Source organism: Canis aureus, chromosome 13, assembly GCF_053574225.1.
Source record: "Canis aureus isolate CA01 chromosome 13, VMU_Caureus_v.1.0, whole genome shotgun sequence".
Taxonomy (NCBI): Eukaryota; Metazoa; Chordata; class Mammalia; order Carnivora; family Canidae; genus Canis; species Canis aureus.
This window is the reverse complement of record NC_135623.1, coordinates 43,509,565-43,527,488: the sequence shown is the minus strand read 5'-3', so window position 1 is coordinate 43,527,488 and position 17,924 is coordinate 43,509,565. Positions and strand designations below refer to the sequence as shown.

The window sequence follows — 17,924 nt, the reverse complement described above, 5'->3', positions numbered from 1 at the left end:
CTGCTTTTCAAGATCTGTGGGAGATACTGGGAGCAAGATTGAGAGGAAGGTTAGAGAGATTTCCCACACAACCCTTCCCTGCCTTGCACACTCTCCCCCATCTGTACATCAATTGCAACAAAGGCACTATTCTAGTGGGGAATGTTAATGTGGATAACTGGGGAAGCTTTCTAGATTTTTAATTCTGGCAAGTGGGAGATGGTAGGGCCTGAGCCAGTGCTAAATTCTGATAGGACTTGACATTTCCAGATGCAAAATATTTTACATTTATATATTTTATATATGTGCATATATACATATATATGTGTGTGTTGTATATATATGTGCATATACATATATGCAAGCTAATTGTGTGTGTGTGTATCGGTATCTCTCTATATATACACAAGCTGATCGCTGTAGGACAGGGTAGACCTTCCACTGTCATATCATAAGGTTGAGCAGAATTCTATTCCTAGGCAATACTCCTGGACAAGGACAAGTTTCTTCTCACACAGATGATCACCCAGAAGGATGCTCACAGCTTCAAGTGAGGTAAATCTTGTCCTAAAATCTTAGTCTTTGATGGAGGGAGTATAACCAGGAAAATCTTTATTTTAAAACTTCCTTTGTTTTGTAAGCTATCGGGGCTATTTTGAAGAGAGTTTTAAGAATGTGGGAGCATGAAACAAGCTGCTTTAAAGTGGCCAGCAGGTGTTAGCTAGTGGGGACAGGGCATCTTACCTCTCCCTGTAGGGAGATAATAACTAGTTCTATTGTTGTAACTTTACAGAGATAAACATTTATTTAAGTGTATGGAGGTATCAGTACGGACAAAGATATTGGATTTTTATGAACTTCTAAAATAGCACTTGGCACATGTACGTACTCAATTCATGTTTGTTTTAAGAATAAATGGTTGGGATTCTCAGCAACAGCAACTGGAAGCATTTATTCCAGGCAGAGGCAAGTAAGTTTGAAAACAGAGAGGAAAATGGATAGACCATGATGAATGCTACTGACGGGCAAGAGTGTAAGTCTATGTGAGGCATTCCTTTATGGGCCTGCAGAAACAATGGGGGCACATTTTAAGGGAGTAATCTTCTGCTCAGCTGAGGGAAAGAAGCTCAAATATTGGTGACTGTGGCCAGGTAAAATACAAGCCCAAATGTACATGCAAGCACATTTACACACACACACACACACACACACACACACATCTATCTTTTTCAGGCTTCAAAGAGTGATTGTCCCTGAGTCCTACCTTTTCAAGGTAAAAAAAAAAAAAAAAAAGTACAAGTTCAACCTTGCCACAAATATATTTCAAATACATCAGGACAGCAATTTTGTTTCTTCAGGAATACTAAAGCTTCAGGATATCAAATTAGAAAAACCGTTAAATTATTTTAAATTATATCTAGCACCGATTATGAAGGACTAATTGAAACTAAAGAGTCTAAAATGTCAAACCCGAAAGTGAGATGATGATGATGATAATAATAATAATAATAATAATAATAATAAAGTGAAAGTAAAAAGTGATTTTCAACTACTCTATAAATTATTTTCTTTCATCTCTAGACTGATGGGAACGTCTTTAAAAAGCCAAGAACCAGAATATCACCCCAAGACATCTGGTCCTCTCATCCTTTAGTGAAGTGCAGATGGAGACTCCTATGTGGTCTTGGTAAGAGGAATTGGTCACGCTCATTAGCCTGGGCAGATTTAGCTTTCAAATAATAAGCTAAATTGAGAACTACCAAGAGACCAACTCTTGCAAAAGCTGCACTGTAGCCTGAAGGGGGACATGCCAATTTTGGATTAATTAAAAAGGTTATTAAATTGTTCAGATGGCATGTTAATGAGCAATCTGCAGGGCACTCAGTCAAAAACACGCCTCCTAGCCTTAATTACAGGACCCTTATATTGAAAAGAATCTGGGCGAGCCCGCAAAGGAACACAAAGTGCATCAGTCTTGAATATAATACGAGTATAGTCAAGCCAGGACAAATCCAATGAAGAAAGATGGTAGTTCAGCTGATACTATAAACTGTTTCAGAAGAGAGCTGGTGCTGATTCCAGCCAGCTCAGAGACCTGGAATTAATTAGAGATATAATATATAATGTGCCTTCATAATACATTTTGGACCCAAGAGGTCCAAGTGCTTGGTATATTTTATTAACTCACATTTTCCCCAATTCCTGCTCATAAAATTAGAAGCCTGAAAGTATTGTTTCTATTTCATAAAGTTTAACTGAAGGTATAGATTTAGACATTGTAATGTCTACCATATACTTTAGAGTTTGAATGCTGGTACTTCTGCCCAGGTCAGTACTTCTCAAAGTATGGGCCACAAGGGAGCACTGAATAACACTCAGCCTGAGCTATGATTCCAGGTCCCCGCTTCAGTCCTTCTGGGTAAATCACCCATAATTCTGTAGGCTTTCATTTACATAAACCACCAAGGTTAATTTTCTAGTAAATTCCTAAGTCAGTTAGCAGTCACTATAATTTGGCATCATAAACTAAAAGTAGGCAGCTTCTAGAATTGACTGAAGAATATAATTAAATATTCTTCAAAGATAGCTGGCTGCCACACAGTGTTTGACAGGGACAAAAACCTCTTATGGTGTATGATCACTTGCAGATTACTGGAAATTCCACAAAATTCAGGAAGGGTAACTTGTTTTCATGGCATCAAGAATTTTCTTGAGTTGATGATTTAAATAACTGTCATGATCTTTTTTGAATTTAAAATTTCTATTTGTTGGGGACACCTGGGTGGCTCAGTGGTTGAGCATCTGCCTTTGGCTCAGGTCTTGATCTCAGGGTCCTGGGATTGAGTCCTGCATCGGGCTCCCCACAGAGAGCCTGCTTCTCCCTCTGTCTGTGTCTCTCATGAATAAATAAATAAAATCTTTAAAAAATAAAAATAAAAAATAAAATTTCTATTTGTTTTTATCTTTCTCAAGTTGGTGTGTCGTGGGTTAACCCTATAGCACTCTTCCTATGCAGTAATGTTATCTTCTTTTTTTAATTATAAAGTGGACATGGGTGGAGCAAATGAACTATGGGTTTTTTGCACTCCCTTGTGTACAGTAAAGAATGATGGAGAGCCACTAGTCAAACCAAAGAATAATGGGAAAGCAGCTGAACAATAGCTTCAGAACTTTTTGATTATTTGTTATAACTAATACATGAAAAAAATTAAGGTAAGTCAGAAACCAATACTTTCTGCACTATTCTAAAGTTATACCTTTAGAACTAACTAACAACTTGGATAAATAAACATTTATTAAACCTTTATTATGAGCAGGTACTATGCTGTGGGCTTTTTCAATTTAGGCTATTTCAATTAATCCCCCCAAATGAGGATTGCCAGATTTGTGTAAGTAACCAGTAAAATATTAATTTCACCTAGATGAGAAATAATTTTTTAGTATAAATATGTCTCAAATATTGCATGGGACATGCTAACACTAAAAGATTGTGTATTTGAAAATCAAATGTAACTTAGTGTCCTGCATTTTGTCCAGCAAACTTATCCCAAACAATTTTGTATTTTTACTAAGTAAAGCAAAAGAATTTGGTAAAATAGGGTCTGTTTTAAGTGCCAAATAACACTGATTAGTATTGGCTGTCTGAATGTTCTGAGACTATAAAGTCTGGGTTTCGTCAGGGACAATAATTGCCATGATGCCTGCCCTGGGTAAGGCACAAAGATTTACTGATACAGATGCTGAACTTCTGCTATCTTTGCCTGAGGGGCTTAAGTAGAACCTCTATCTTGCAAAGTCCTGCTACAAATGATCTATTGATTAGGTTACTCCCTTGTGTAAAATTTTGAATTCCTTTAATGCTTCCATTGCTCTTAAGATAAAGATAAAATAGAGTTCTTAATGTAGTTTTCAAGGTACTAGCTCTTGCCAGCTGCTACAGCATTGTCTTTGCCATGTACCCTCTCACTTTCTATGTTCCAGCCTCCCTGGTTTTGGTCAAGCTCCTCAAGCAGGTTTTTACCATTGCCTAGAAATCTCTTCCTCCTTTTCTTTTTTCTTTTTAGATTTTATTTATTTATTCATGAGAGAACAGAGAGAGAGGCAGAGACACAGGCAGAGGAAGAAGCAGGCTCCTTGCAGGGAGTCCGATGTGGGACTTGATCTCAGGACTCCAGGATCACACCCTGAGCCAAAGACAGACACTCAACCACTGAACCATCCCCTCTTCTTCCTTTTCTTTACCCAAATAATTTCTGCTCATTCTTTAGATCCCAGCTTACACATCTGTCATCAGATAAACTTTCTGGCATCCCAGAGAAGGTCAGGAGCTGTAGACTCATAGAAACTATCACAGTTTGTGAGAATTATTTGTGTCAATATTTGATTAATATATATCTTTATTCCCTGACCACTACAGAATTCTTGAAGGCAGGGTCAGCATTTGTTTTATTCACCGTTTTATCCACAGAATTAGTGTCTGCCATACACTGTGTTCGCATTATATATGTGTTGAATGAATGAATTTATTGGCTTAATGAGTTGTATATTATGAATAATCTTAGTGGTCCATTTAAAAAAGAAATTAATACCATTTTTTTTTCTTTCTCAGGCCATCATAACAAATTTAGGTGGAACTCTGGAATGCAATGAAAACAATAAGCATTGTTTTGCCAGTACAAAGCACAATTGCTCTTTAATTTATGTATTTGCCATCAGTATTTTTAAATGCTTCCTTAGAAAAACACTTCAGGGGGCACCTGGGTGGCTCAGTCGGTTGACTGTCTCACTCTTGGTTTCATTTCAAGTCATGATTTCAGGGTTGTGAGATCTAGCCTCGTGTCAGGCTCCATGCTCAGTGGGGTGTCTGCTTGAGATTCTCCCTCTCTGTCTCTCCCCCTGCTCCTCCCCACTGTTTGCCAGCAAGCTCTCTATCTCTCTCAAATAAATAAATGAATAAATAAATTATTTAAAAAGGAAAAAGAAAAAACCCTTTGGTGAAGAGTTTAATATAAATCAGAGATTTCTAAGGTATGTATGTTTCCTTTTTTTGTCATAATTTAACTATTAAAAATTTTGTTAAAATGCATTCTAACCACCATCCCTTGGGAAACATTTTATCTGGTTTATTCATCTGTAATGACTTTTTTTTTAATATAGCAACTAGTATAGGTTGCAGTCCTCAGTTACTCCATCAAACAGTAATTTAGGTGTTTCTGTGAAGGTACTTTGTAGATATAATTAAAACTCCTGACCAACTGATGTCACATAAAATCTAAAAATATTGAAGATTTAATCCTGAATAATATGGGTAAAACTATTCAATTTTTTTTTTTTTAAAATCAGGGCTGAAGCTTCTCCCAAAAAGAGAAGAAATTCTGTCTGTGAACAGTCCCTTCAGCCCTTGCCAAGAGTTTCAGCCTGCCCATGTCCTTCCTATTCTATAGAGTATGGATGTGCTTAGCCAGCCTCCACATTTATGTAAGCCAATTCCTTGTAATAAACCCTTTATTTATAATATACATACACATGCACACATACATGCACTCTACTTATCTGGCTGAACCTTGGCCAATACACTATTCATTGGTCCTCACAACCAGTTGTGTTCAAGCATATTAAATAACTAAATAGATACTAAAATGAATAGGATAGAGCTAAAAACATTGCTAATTGCAGAACTTTCATAGTGCAGGTCACTCTCTACCTCTGCCCATCTCAAACCAAGTACTATTGCAACAAAATAAAAAATATATATAATTTAATATATCTTTAAACAAAACTCACACTAACTAGTTTTTTAAATATTTAGTAGTAACAATACAGGAAAAAAATGTAGTGGCTGGATCTAGAGCTCATTTCAAGAAAAGCCTTATCTTCATTGGGGAGATATTTTGATATGCCAACTTAGAGTAGATATTGAGCTCTGAATGTAGATAGAACTTTCCTGTATGTGGGAAATGGAAAAACCATTATACTGGAGGATATAATAGAAGAAGAGGAGTTATGGGGAATGCAACAGGAAGGCTAACTTTCACATCCTCTATGACCAAACTTTATTTCATCCCCTACTGCATTTCCTACTCATTAACAAAGTCACTAAACTCAGGTTCAAGTGAATTTTTTAAGAAACCAAGGAAGGAGCTGGGCTTCATATAAATTGATAAGGCAGCATGGTAGTTCAGCAGAAGGAAAAGGAAGGTGGGGTAGGGGAGAGACAGAGAGAAGGGAGAGAGAAAAAGAGGTGGTAGAGAAGAAAGGGAGAGGGAGAAGGAGAGGAAGGGAGTAGGAAGAAGACAGAGGGAAGGAGGAAGAATATGCAGGAAGAAGTAAGCCCACTCCCTTCAACCCCACCACTATCCCACTCCCCGACCCCACACAACCACTCCCAGCCACATGTGGAGGGCTACGAATGCTCCCTGGCCACAGAAGTGTGATTCTTGGGAAGTTTATCCAGATCTCCTAGGGGAAATGAGGAGGATACCGTTAAACCAAAGTTACCTAAATATGATGTCATCATTTCCTTCTATTACATACTTACGCATTTTCAGGAAGCTGAAAATTTTACCTAATTGGCCTAGTGTTAAATTGTTAATAGGTCATTGTAAATTCCCCTAAGGCAGCAGCCAAAGATCAAATTGGCTAATTAGCAATAAAATATTTCAAATATTGTTAAAATTCATAGCAGTTTGTCAGAAGGGCAAATTCTGCATTTCTCCAGCATACACATTCAGATTTCACAACTTGTGTCTTCATATGCTTAAAAAATAAATATTTACAAACCATTAAATACACTGAAAATTTCCTACTTTGGTGCAAACTCTTGGAAACTGTTGCCTGTTAAGTTTTCCTGGTTAATATTTATCAAAAGAAGCAAAAAAGAGTCTTCTTTCTTCTAACAGTTGTGGCTACATTCACTGGAATTTTCCAAATGAGTTTTCTCTTACCTGGTTCCCTTCCCAGCTTTGTATATGGTGTGGCTTGGAGACAAGGTAAAGAATAGACAAATACATTCCTATCTGTGATTCCTGGCAGCGTTTCGTTGTTGTTTTGTTTTGTTTGGGTGTCTATTCAGTCCAATTCAAGTAATATTTATGATTCAGACTCTATGCTATGTGATAGCAACACAGAGATGAATATATAGCTCCTGTGCTCTGTGAATTCGACATCTAAATAATTAAATGCCAGTCATGCAAAGCAGTATAATAGAGGCAGAGAATGGTGGAAAGAGTAGTTGCTCAATCTAGGGTGGGTTGGAGGTCAGGGAAAGTTTCATAGAGGTAGCCTCATAAGATGATAGAATTTGAACTCAATAAATTAGAAACTTAAAAGTACAGGTGCATTTCAACTAATACTAAAAGGCCAGGGATGGGAAACACAAGGAAACCTTAAACTGGAGAATATTAACAGAAAACTAACTGCTATTTAAGCTCAATAACAGTCATGAGGAATGGGAAATAGAATGAATAAACAAGAAATGGATAAAGCACCTTAGTCTTTCAGGTGGCTAATAATTTTAAAACTTCTATTATGAAAAGACATAGCACTGTACAATCAACTGTAGGTCTCAGGGACAGCTAGAGGGCTTGAAAGTCAGTGTAGGAAAAATGAGTGAGAACCTAGTATGTGTGCCTTGAGAGAACAGCAATTCTGTGCTATTCTTAGACCTAAACCAGTGTTGTCGCACCTAGCACTGCTGTTCTCTGCTGCATTCCCACACATAGAAGGTGCTCAATAAATAATAATAATAAGAGCTATTATTTACTGGATTCAGCTTTCTATGTGTCAGGACTGATTTCTCTTGATATTATAAAATCTGGCTAGGTAAAAAAAAAAAAAAAGTCTTGAACTAGAAGTCTTATAGAGAATTTACATTCCTAGAACTTATATTCAACATGCAAGTACACAGTCTCTGTGGGCCGCTTCCTCCACTGTCATGGTTTTAACTATAACATAGTTGAAATAATCTTCAAATGATGATATCCCAAGCTAACAGGAATATCACTTATTAGCTCTGTTTTTCAACAATTTATGCAAGACCAAGATAATGAAAATAAAATTGATTTCATTGACAATGGCAACCCGTATTATGTGGGCTTTGAATGGAGGATTTTGTAGGTCTTGTTATAGAGCATCAAGTTTTCATTTAGTACATAGAAATCAAATCATAAACATTTTAGTATCCTATCAGTAACTGTTTCTTTCCCTTTCTCCTCATGCCACCCTCTGAAACTAGACATATACAAAAAACTAAGTGACCTAAATCATGTTAGAAACCTTGCAAATGGAAGTAAACATGACAGGACATGGACATATAAAACATTTTCTACTTTGACACTGACCTTGCAAAGAAAACAGCACATTTTGAATGATAAAAGCAGGTGAGAATATGTTTACTAAAGTAAGTCAGTTGAACATACCTCTGGCCAACACCTATCTATTTACAAACCACCATCTCTTATAATTGCTTTCCTTAGCACCCTAGAGCCCATAATCTGGAATCCAAATTTAGGAAAATAGCTCAAAGGAGGTATTTTTTTTTAAATAACAACAAAAATAAATAAAACCAAAAAACCCCTAAACTTTTAACTCAAATTATGAGTTAAAAAGGGTTACTTGCTCTTCCTATGGAAGCTCCTAAGAAACAAATTTCACAAAATATAAATTAATGGAGAGGAGAAAACAAGAGAAAGAAATGGAGGGAGTGGAGGGGCTTATCCAAAGCCCCACAGCAAGAGAATGATGCGGGAAGGATTTAAACTCAGGTGTGCGTGTTGAATAAGGGTAGAGAAAAAAAAGCAAAGGATTTTATTTATTTATTTATTTATTTATTTATTTATTTATTTATTTATTTATTTGACAGAGAGAAAGAGAGCATAAGCAGGCAGAGATGCAGGCAGAGGGAGACAGAGAAACAGGCTCTCTGCTGAGCAGAGAGCCCAATTCAGGGCTTGATCCCAGGACCCTGAGATCATGACCTGAGCCAAAGGCAGACACTTAACTGGCTGAGCCACCCACACATCCCACAAAGGACTTTTGAAAACTGAGCAACTTGACATCTCGGTTAGGTAGCAACCTCAGTTTGAATCATTTCTCTTCTCAGGCCTTTTTCTCAAAACACTTGTAAGAAACACCAAGCAAAGAGTTACTTTTGCCTCCTCCCTCCCTCCCCCCTTTCTCCCTCCTTATCTTTCTTTTCTTTCTTTCCTGTTCTTTTCTTTTCCTTTGTTTTCCAATTTCTGACATAGGTACTGTTGGGAAAGAAATAGCTTTAAAATGAAGCTATATAAAATACCAAAGGAAGTAATAAAAGAAACCTAATGACCTATAAGCCAAAAAAATAATTTCTAAAAAGCTGCTGACTTCACTAAAACTTGTTGCTTGACATCTATTCAAGTGTATTCAGCAGAACACTAGTCCTATAGATGATGTGCATGAACGCTACACACAAGGACATACACGCACGATTCTGTTGGCAAAGAAGTTTGGGAAACACTTTTGATTATAGCTCTTCCCACATTCCTATTGGTGGTTTGTTAACATTGGACCTTTTGAACTTTTTGAACTTTAACTCAGGGTTTCCCGAACTTACTTGACCATGGGCCTTTCCAGAACATATATATGGTTTTGGCTATTTTTTGTTTTCAGAAAACCTATTAAGCTATGGAAACTATGGGTTTGCAGAACACCTTAAAAAGCACTGTTACAGCTTGCATGTCATCACATATACAGTCTGATTTGATGAGCATATAAAGGTCCCTACTGACCCCTGTTATCATGCCTAAAATGACAATCGTTCTTTATTTTTTTTTTTAAATTTATTTATGATAGTCACACAGAGAGAGAGAGAGAGAGGCAGAGACACAGGCAGAGGGAGAAGCAGGCTCCATGCACCGGGAGCCCGACGTGGGATTCGATCCCAGGTCTCCAGGATCCCGCCATGGGCCAAAGGCAGGCGCCAAACCGCTGCGCCACCCAGGGATCCCGACAATCGTTCTTTAGAGGCTGTTGGCCTTTAATAGACAAATGTCCAAGGAATCAGAGCCAAGAGATACCAACTGGTTAGTGCAACCAACTGATCAACAGGAATCCTAATTAGGCCTAGAGCTGCCTAAATGCTGTCTGTTTCAAATGAAGAGAAGGGGATGGCTGAGGGCAGAGGTGAACACAGACTCTGCTGCTATTAGTTCATCTGCAAACTATGGATTTTCTTACCATAAATATTGCTGTAATTTATCCTTTCCACTGCTCCCAATCTAGCTCAGATTTTTGTTACCCCACACCTCTCTTCCAGGCTCTTTACATTATCCATCATGTACATACCCACCAAATAGACTCCCCTAAATACTGCCCTTATCCTCTCTTGAAGAATCTTGAATGATTCCTTTGCCTGTCAAGTCACTATCTATACTCCGGCCTTCAACATCCTTCAAAGCAAAACTATCCATTAGTTTTCATTGGTCCCTGTTCCTTTCACTGCAGTTTCTTCAGTCTGCTCTGTGAGTTCTAGGCTCTTGCTACCTTCTTTTTTCTCTTTATTTTCTTCTTTCTTTCTTTTACCTGCTATCCACATTGCATTCACTTTCAAGTTCTACTTCCCCCAGAAGGCTTTTAGTAACTTCACCCAACACTGATATGTTTCCTGTACCCAGAATTGAGGGTGTTATTAAACGTATTTAGCACTAGCTTGTATAATTTTATTTTGTTCTCCATTATAATTGTGTGTGCTTGGTTCCCTCTTACCACCATTTGCTTCTAAATACAAGTCTCTTAAGAGAGTAAACCTTGTCATAATCTTAATTTGTATTCCCTACCACATTTATCATGAATAAAGAACACAGGAAACACTTCCTCAATTATTGACTGGAATGGAAACAAAATGATAATCACAAATGAATACCATGCAGGTATTAAAGACTGCCAGATAGGAAATTTTCTTGATAATACTTTATTTGCATTAATTTTAATATATTCTTTACCATAAGAAGCAAAATTACATGCCATTATATGATTTTACAATTCAGACCTTTCAGACTAACTTCTCCCAAATGAACTCAAATATCTCTTTTCACTAAGAAGGTAAGAAAAAAAAAAGAATGAAGTATGGCTCATAGGTTTCATCCCTCCAAATTCCAGGGATGTGTGGCAGACAGACTAGGATGGCCCCCAATCATCCATGACTCTTGATATTCATGTCCCTGTGTAATCCTTTTCCCTTGAGTACAGGTGGGACCTGTGACTTTTTAAAAAATAAACTATAGCACAGCAATGGGATGCCACTTTCATGATTCTGTTATGAAGATGGTAACTTCTGTCCTGTTAGTTGACTTTTTTTTTTTTTTTTCCCTTCTCAGCTTGCATGCTTTGATGAAGCAAGTAGCCATTTGGGTGACACTCACATTGAAAATAACAGTAAGCTAGGAACTGAAGGGTTATTTCCAATAACCCTTCAGAAACAGAATTCTGCCAACAATGTGAGTCTTCAAATGAGACCCAGCTCTGACCAACACCTTGATGGCTGCCCATGAAAGACCCTGATGCAGAGGACGCACCTGAGCTGTGACCAGGTCCCTGACACACGGAAACTCTGAAATGACAAATTTGTGTTGCTTTTAGTCACTAAGTTTGTTATAACTTGTTATGCAGCAATGGATGAACATGATCAAATTTTAAATTATATCTGTGTGACTCTTTAAGATGTATCTGTCAAAAGACTTTAAAGATATATCTGTAAAAAAAACCAGCTTTGTGATTCAAATATTGAGTATGGAATCCTACACATCATGGAAGCTTATGCTGGGCAGATTAAAAATGTCTTCCATATCTAGTCATAAATTTAACCAAGGAGGGTGCCTGGGTAGCTTAGTCAGTTGAGTGTATGATTCTTGATTTTAGCTCAGGTCATGATCTCAGAGCTGTAAGACTGAGCCCTGTGTCAGGCTCTGCACTGGGTGTGGAGCCTGCTTTAGATTCTCTCTCCCTGTTCTTCCCTTCTTCCCCCCTCTAAAATAAATACATAAATAAAAATAAATAAAATAAAATAAATTTAACCAAGGAATCAAAAGATTTATATACTAAAAACTTCAAGACATTAAGGAAAGAAACTGAAGAAAAGACAAATAAATGGAAAGATATTCCATGCTCATAGATTGAAATAATTAATATCATTAAAATGGCCATACTGCCCAATGCAATCTACAGACGTAATGCAAATCCTATCAAAATTCCAATAGCATCCTTCACAGAAATAGAATAAATAATACTAAAATGTATATAGAAATTCAAGATCCCAAATAGCTGAAGCAATCTTGAGAAGAAAGAACAAAGTTGGAGGCATCCCCTTCCCTGATTTCAACCTCTACTACAAAGCAATAGTAGTTAAAACAGTATGGTATTGGCTTCAAAACAGACACACAGATCAATGGGACAGAATTAAGGTTCCAGAAATAAACCCACACATATTGGTCAATTAATTTATGACAAAGGAATGAAGAATATATAATAGGAAAAGAACAGTATCTTCAATCAATGGTGATGGGAAAAATTGTACAGCCACATGTAAGACAATGAAACTAGACCATTATCTTACACCATACACAAAAATTAATTCAAATGGATTTAAGACTTGAACTTAAGACCTGGAACCATAAAACCTCTAGAAGAACATATGGGTGGTAAGCTCCTTGACATACATCTTGGTGATGATTTTTTAAATCTGACACCAAAAGTAAAAGCAATGAAAGCAAAAATAAATAAGTAGGATAGCATCAAACTAAAAAGATTCTGCAGAGCAAAGGAAAACATTAACTAAATAAAAAGACAATCTACAGGGACGCCTGGGTGGCTCAGTGGTTGAGCCTCTGCCTTTGGCTCAGAGTGTGATCCTGGAGTCCTGGGATTGAGTCCTACATCAGGCTCCCTGCATGGAGCCTGCTTCTCTCTCTGCCTGTGTCTCTACCTCTCTCTTTCTCTTGGTATCTCTCATGAATAAATAAATAAAATTTTTTAAAAAAAGACAATCTACTGAACGGGAAAAATATTTACAAATCACACATCTGGTAAGAGATTAATATCTAAAACACATAGAAAACTCAAGAGAAAAAAAAAAAACAAAAACAAAAACAAAACAAAAACCCACAAGCAATCTAATTTAAAAAATGGCCAGAAAATCAGAACAGAATTTTTTCCAAAAAAGACATACTGATGGACAAGAGGTACATAAAAAGGTCTTCAACATCATTAATTATCAGGGAAATGCAAATAAAAACCACAATGAGATATCACTTCATATCTGTTAGAACGGCTAGCATCAAAAAGACAAGAAATAAAAAATGTTGGCAAGGATATGGAGAAAAAAGAACACTGATGCACTACTGGTAGGACAGTATGGAGATCCCTCAAAAAAATTAATAATGGAACTATACAATCTAGCAACTCTACTTCTGGGTGTTTATGTGAAGAAAATGAAAATACTACTCAAAAATATATATGTACCTCCATGTTCATTGCAGCTTTATCTATAACAGCCAAGGTATGGAAACAATCTAAGTGTCCATTGATGGATGAATGGATAAAGAAATTATGATACACACATAAACAGAGGATATTCAGTCCTAAAAAAGAATGAAATCTTGCTACAACATGGAGGGACCTTGAGGGCATTATGCTATGTGAAATAAGTCAGGGAAATACTGTATGATCTCTCTCTTATATTTGGAATATTAAAAACAATGACAACAACAACAGAGATCATAGATACAAAGAAAGGATTGGTGGTTGTCAGAAGTGGGGGATGGAGAAATGGGTGAAGGGGTAAAAAGTAATAATAATCATTAATGTCTTATGTAATACTGGGTAGAAGCTTCAAAGTATAGACACCATCATTAAGAAATCACATTGTTTAAAACCTTGGCCACAGTGTTCAGAAAGTAATGTCTAAAATAGGCTAGGGACTTGGTCACTTTAAGAGTGTGTTAGATGATTCTGTCAAAGTCCACACGTTTTTGTTTTTGTTTTTGTTTTTAAGTTCACACGTTTTTAAAGGGGCTAAAGCTACATATAACACAAAGGCAAGCATTTAATGACTAAGTTAAAGAACTGTATTTCATGTACATTAATTAGTAAACATCTACTAGCTGGATATTTGATGGGCAAGACAACAGCAGGGATAGAGAAGCTACTGAGTAGAAAATTGCTAATTAGAAAAAAAAACAATGTGACTTTTTTACAGATTCACATTTTGTATCACTACAAAATTGGCTCTTTGAGTTGGTTTAGTTTGTTACCATTTGGCAGTTGGAAGAACCCACAGAATCTTTGAATCTTTTTTTTAGAAATTTTCAATTCATTTGGTAAAACAGTGGTTCCTAGACTTCTGGATTTCAAGAACCAGAAAAAAAAATTTTTTTTTAATTTAGTTGGCTAAGTAGATGGACTAAGTATACTGTCCCAGAGTGTAAACTTCATTTTGCCAAGTTAGAACATTTAAAAAAATAAATCACCATGGGTTGCCATCATCATTTCATAAAGGACAATTCAACTATAAGTGGTCACTTTGTAATCTCAAAATAAAGAACAGAACTTTAGTTTTAATAAATCTACCTTTAAGAAAAATTTACTCTATTGATCACATTTCTCTTTTCCTTGTAGATTATCACAGTATTTGGGAACCCTCGGCTAAAGAGATGTCTTTACAAAGCGAGAGCTAAGAGACTTTTAACTAAGACTGCCTAGAATACCTCCAAGGAGGTTCAACTCATTTAGGAAATTCAAGGTGATTTTTTTTTTAAAATAAGTTTCTGATATATAAGTGACAATACCTGAAGATAAGCAAGATGTTTACCAAAGTACGTATGCTTCTTTAAGTCTTATTTTGAAGTACATTCAGACCTTTTAAAATGCAATGATTAGGGGGCGCCTGGGTGGCTCAGAGGTTGAGTATCTGTCTTTGGCTCAGGGCACGATTCCCAGGTCCTGGCGGGTCTGGGATTGAGTCCCATATCGGGCTCCCCACAGGGATCCTGCTTCTCCCTCTGCCTATCTCTGCCTCTCTCTGTGTGTCTCTCATGAATAAATAAATACAATCTTTAAAAAAAAAAATAAAATGCAGTGATTATCAGACTCAAATATTTTAATAAAATTTCTCCCCATTCCCCCAATAACAGAGGGGATAGAAATGTTGGTTGTATAGAAATTTTCACTGACTTTGTTATCTCTTCCTCAAGGAAGACAGGTTCTGTGACCCAGAAGCGCCAACCCAGCCACCACTGTGCCCAGGTAGCAGCCCTTTTGAATCAAGGTATGGAAGCTCAAAGGAAATAACTTCTGGAGGCCTCCACATCCAAGTGTAAAATGTTGAGTGAGGGCAAACAACACATCCACATTTGACACCCCTCCCCGAGGCACAAATTTAGGCCCTCAGAGAACCTACAAGTCCCCAAAGGTCAAGAGACTCTGGGGTGAACTCTGATGGCAGAAGTTCCTTATGGCTGGATGGGTATCTCAGCACATGATCCCCAGATATGTCAGTGAATGTGCAGACTGCTCAGCCACCAATGTTGACGGGACTTCGAATTATATCACAGAACTTAATTGGAAAAAGCTCAACCATCCCATGGATTTAGCTCCTTCCTGTTTCTTTGGAGGTGACCTCTCACAGTGCCTACCTGCTCTCTCAGAAACCTTCAGGAACTGAAACGAAAGGAAGCACGCAGACATCTGTTGTGGAAAAGAGCAGTACCTGAGACGAATGTCAGGGCCAGAATTAAGCTGATTGGCACACATTAAAATGCAACATAATGGTGTATTTGTCGAGGTGGCCCTCTCCTGCAGTTGGCACACGAGGAATAATGATGGCTTACTGACAGAAGCAGGGACTCAGCCGCTTGATAACATTGTCAAGCTGATGGTTTGAAGTGGCCCCAACATCGCCTGCATTTGGCTGGAAACAGCAGCCATTCACTGTCTCAGGCAGGGTGCTGAAAAACAGACCCACAGCCCTAAACAACGCTGTCCATTTTGAAAGGCTTGAGTAAAAGCAGTCTCTGCCATAATTTCCATTGTCATTCTTCCCCCACTGTTTATATAATATGGTCAGGAGTGGGACTGTAAACTAATATTACATTCAGGAGCCTCAAACAACAAACACCAGCGCTGGGTTTTCCGGGGAGAGGATTACCAAGCTTCCTACAGTGGCAGGCTCGCCATGGCACACACAGCCACCTGCCTTATTAAAGCCGTCCTTTCCTGGGAAAAGAACATTGCCACAGAAATAATGCATTAATTTGGCATTTCCTTCGGTCTCACTCAGCACGCAGTGTGCTTCTCTAAGCATGAAAACAGCACATCTTCACAGAAACATTTCTAAAATGATGTGCCTACTCATAGAAAAGATCAATTTGAATAGATTGAGTCCCCAAGAGGGCAATTCAATACAAAAAGTTCTCAAGTAAAGTTAAGACAGATTGTCCAACCAGTTTTCGAGCCCAGCACAGACCTTTACCCTTGCCCGTATTTTAGCTTATAGACCCCCTCTTTCTCTTTCCCTCTCTTGCAATGTATATATACACACACAGACACACTTATTTTAGCTCTCTGTATACTGAGAACAAAGCTCTTGCTATGTCAGCATAAAAGCTGTTGCTGTTGAAGTGAGAAAAAAAAAAAGTGTGCTCTAATATAGGGAATGGAAACATAAAGTTATTGAATGTGACTTTTGCCTGAGAGGCTGTATTTGGGTTGTTGAAAGTTAGAAAAAGAGAGATGAAATAGGATTATAAGGGGAGGGTGTAGGGATTGGGAGAGAAAGGGAGTGACAAAGATTGGCTGATTAAAATGCTAGCTAGTGGGTACTGTGTTGAAAACTCAGATTTGAGAGGTGAAAGGCCAGACCCGGTGCAGAACAGCCAAAATGGAATTAGAGCTTTAACGTACAATTAGCAGACTGAGGGCCAGAAGCTACACGTTGCAACAAGGAAGTGACAATTATAAACAGCTCAGGAAAGGATGGAAATCCAGAAGTGATAATGTGCTGCTGAGAAGGGAAAATGGAACTCCCTGGATCAAGTACAAGAGGACAAACACACAACCCACCAAAACTAGGGCACATTAAGTGAAAAATCTGATAGCTGTGTGTGGCTTTTTTTCCCCCCTTCTTCTTTTGTTTTCATTCTTAGGGCAAGTATTGTTGCCACTGAATTTACCAGGTTGGTTTTTGCCTGGCAGCCGCCTCAGATACCTAACCGGTAAGAAAGCAGAGAGCCAAAATTCCTCTAAGACATAATTCGTGTATTCTCTGCATGTGTGTAAATTATGATACCACAGACACTGCACTTACTATTGCCGTCCTCCATCTTCTGAGACAGGCCTGAGAACAGTTTATCCCATGTAACTTTGATGCTTTCAACAACTGGACCCATGGCTGGGTAACTCAATAAGTAAGAGTCCCATATTAACAAGCAAAGAATAGGAAACAGTTGTTTCCAAACATGGCTGCCTAGTAGAACCACCTGGACAGGCTGTTAAAATTCCCTACTCCAGTGTTGTAGATCTTGATCTTGGTAATCATTCCACAATGTATATGTATATCAAGTCATCTTGGTGTATGCTTTAAATATATTTGATTATATTTGCCAATTGTTCCTCATTAAATTAAAAAAAAGATTTAAAAAATCAGCAACAACAACACACACAGACACAAACACACAAAATTTCCCATTCCAAGACTGTATGCCAGACCAATTAAATGAGAATTTCTGGGGTGAGATATAAGCATTCTTTTTAAGTATGAGAAGTACCAGAACTGAGAAAAATCTCTGCAGCCCAGTGGACTTTGATGAGTTCCACACCCCTAAGACATAAATGGCACTCCAACCCTATCCTGTCCAATCTCTCAAATATTGGCCAATAGATCTTGAAAGCTCAAGTGTTAATGTGGACAGCTCAGCCTC

General features: G+C 37.7%; 1 long non-coding RNA gene across 18 annotated transcripts in view; it reads left to right on the top strand.

Moving 5' to 3' along the window:
• The window catches only part of LOC144282372 (uncharacterized), an 86,987-nt gene extending 69,427 nt beyond the window's left edge, over positions 1-17,560 (top strand). For 4 of the 18 annotated variants that reach the window (XR_013350810.1, XR_013350811.1, XR_013350809.1 and 1 more), the window contains 6 exons: positions 459-534; positions 773-860; positions 1,561-1,666; positions 3,080-3,192; positions 14,626-14,749; positions 15,201-17,557. This is a non-coding gene — a long non-coding RNA (uncharacterized LOC144282372). Of the gene's footprint in view, positions 1-458; positions 535-772; positions 861-1,560; positions 1,667-3,079; positions 3,193-14,625; positions 14,750-15,200 lie in introns of all 18 variants that reach the window. The other 14 variants (XR_013350807.1, XR_013350812.1, XR_013350808.1 and 11 more) reach the window with 10 other exon arrangements.
• Positions 17,561-17,924: the final 364 nt, after the last annotated feature.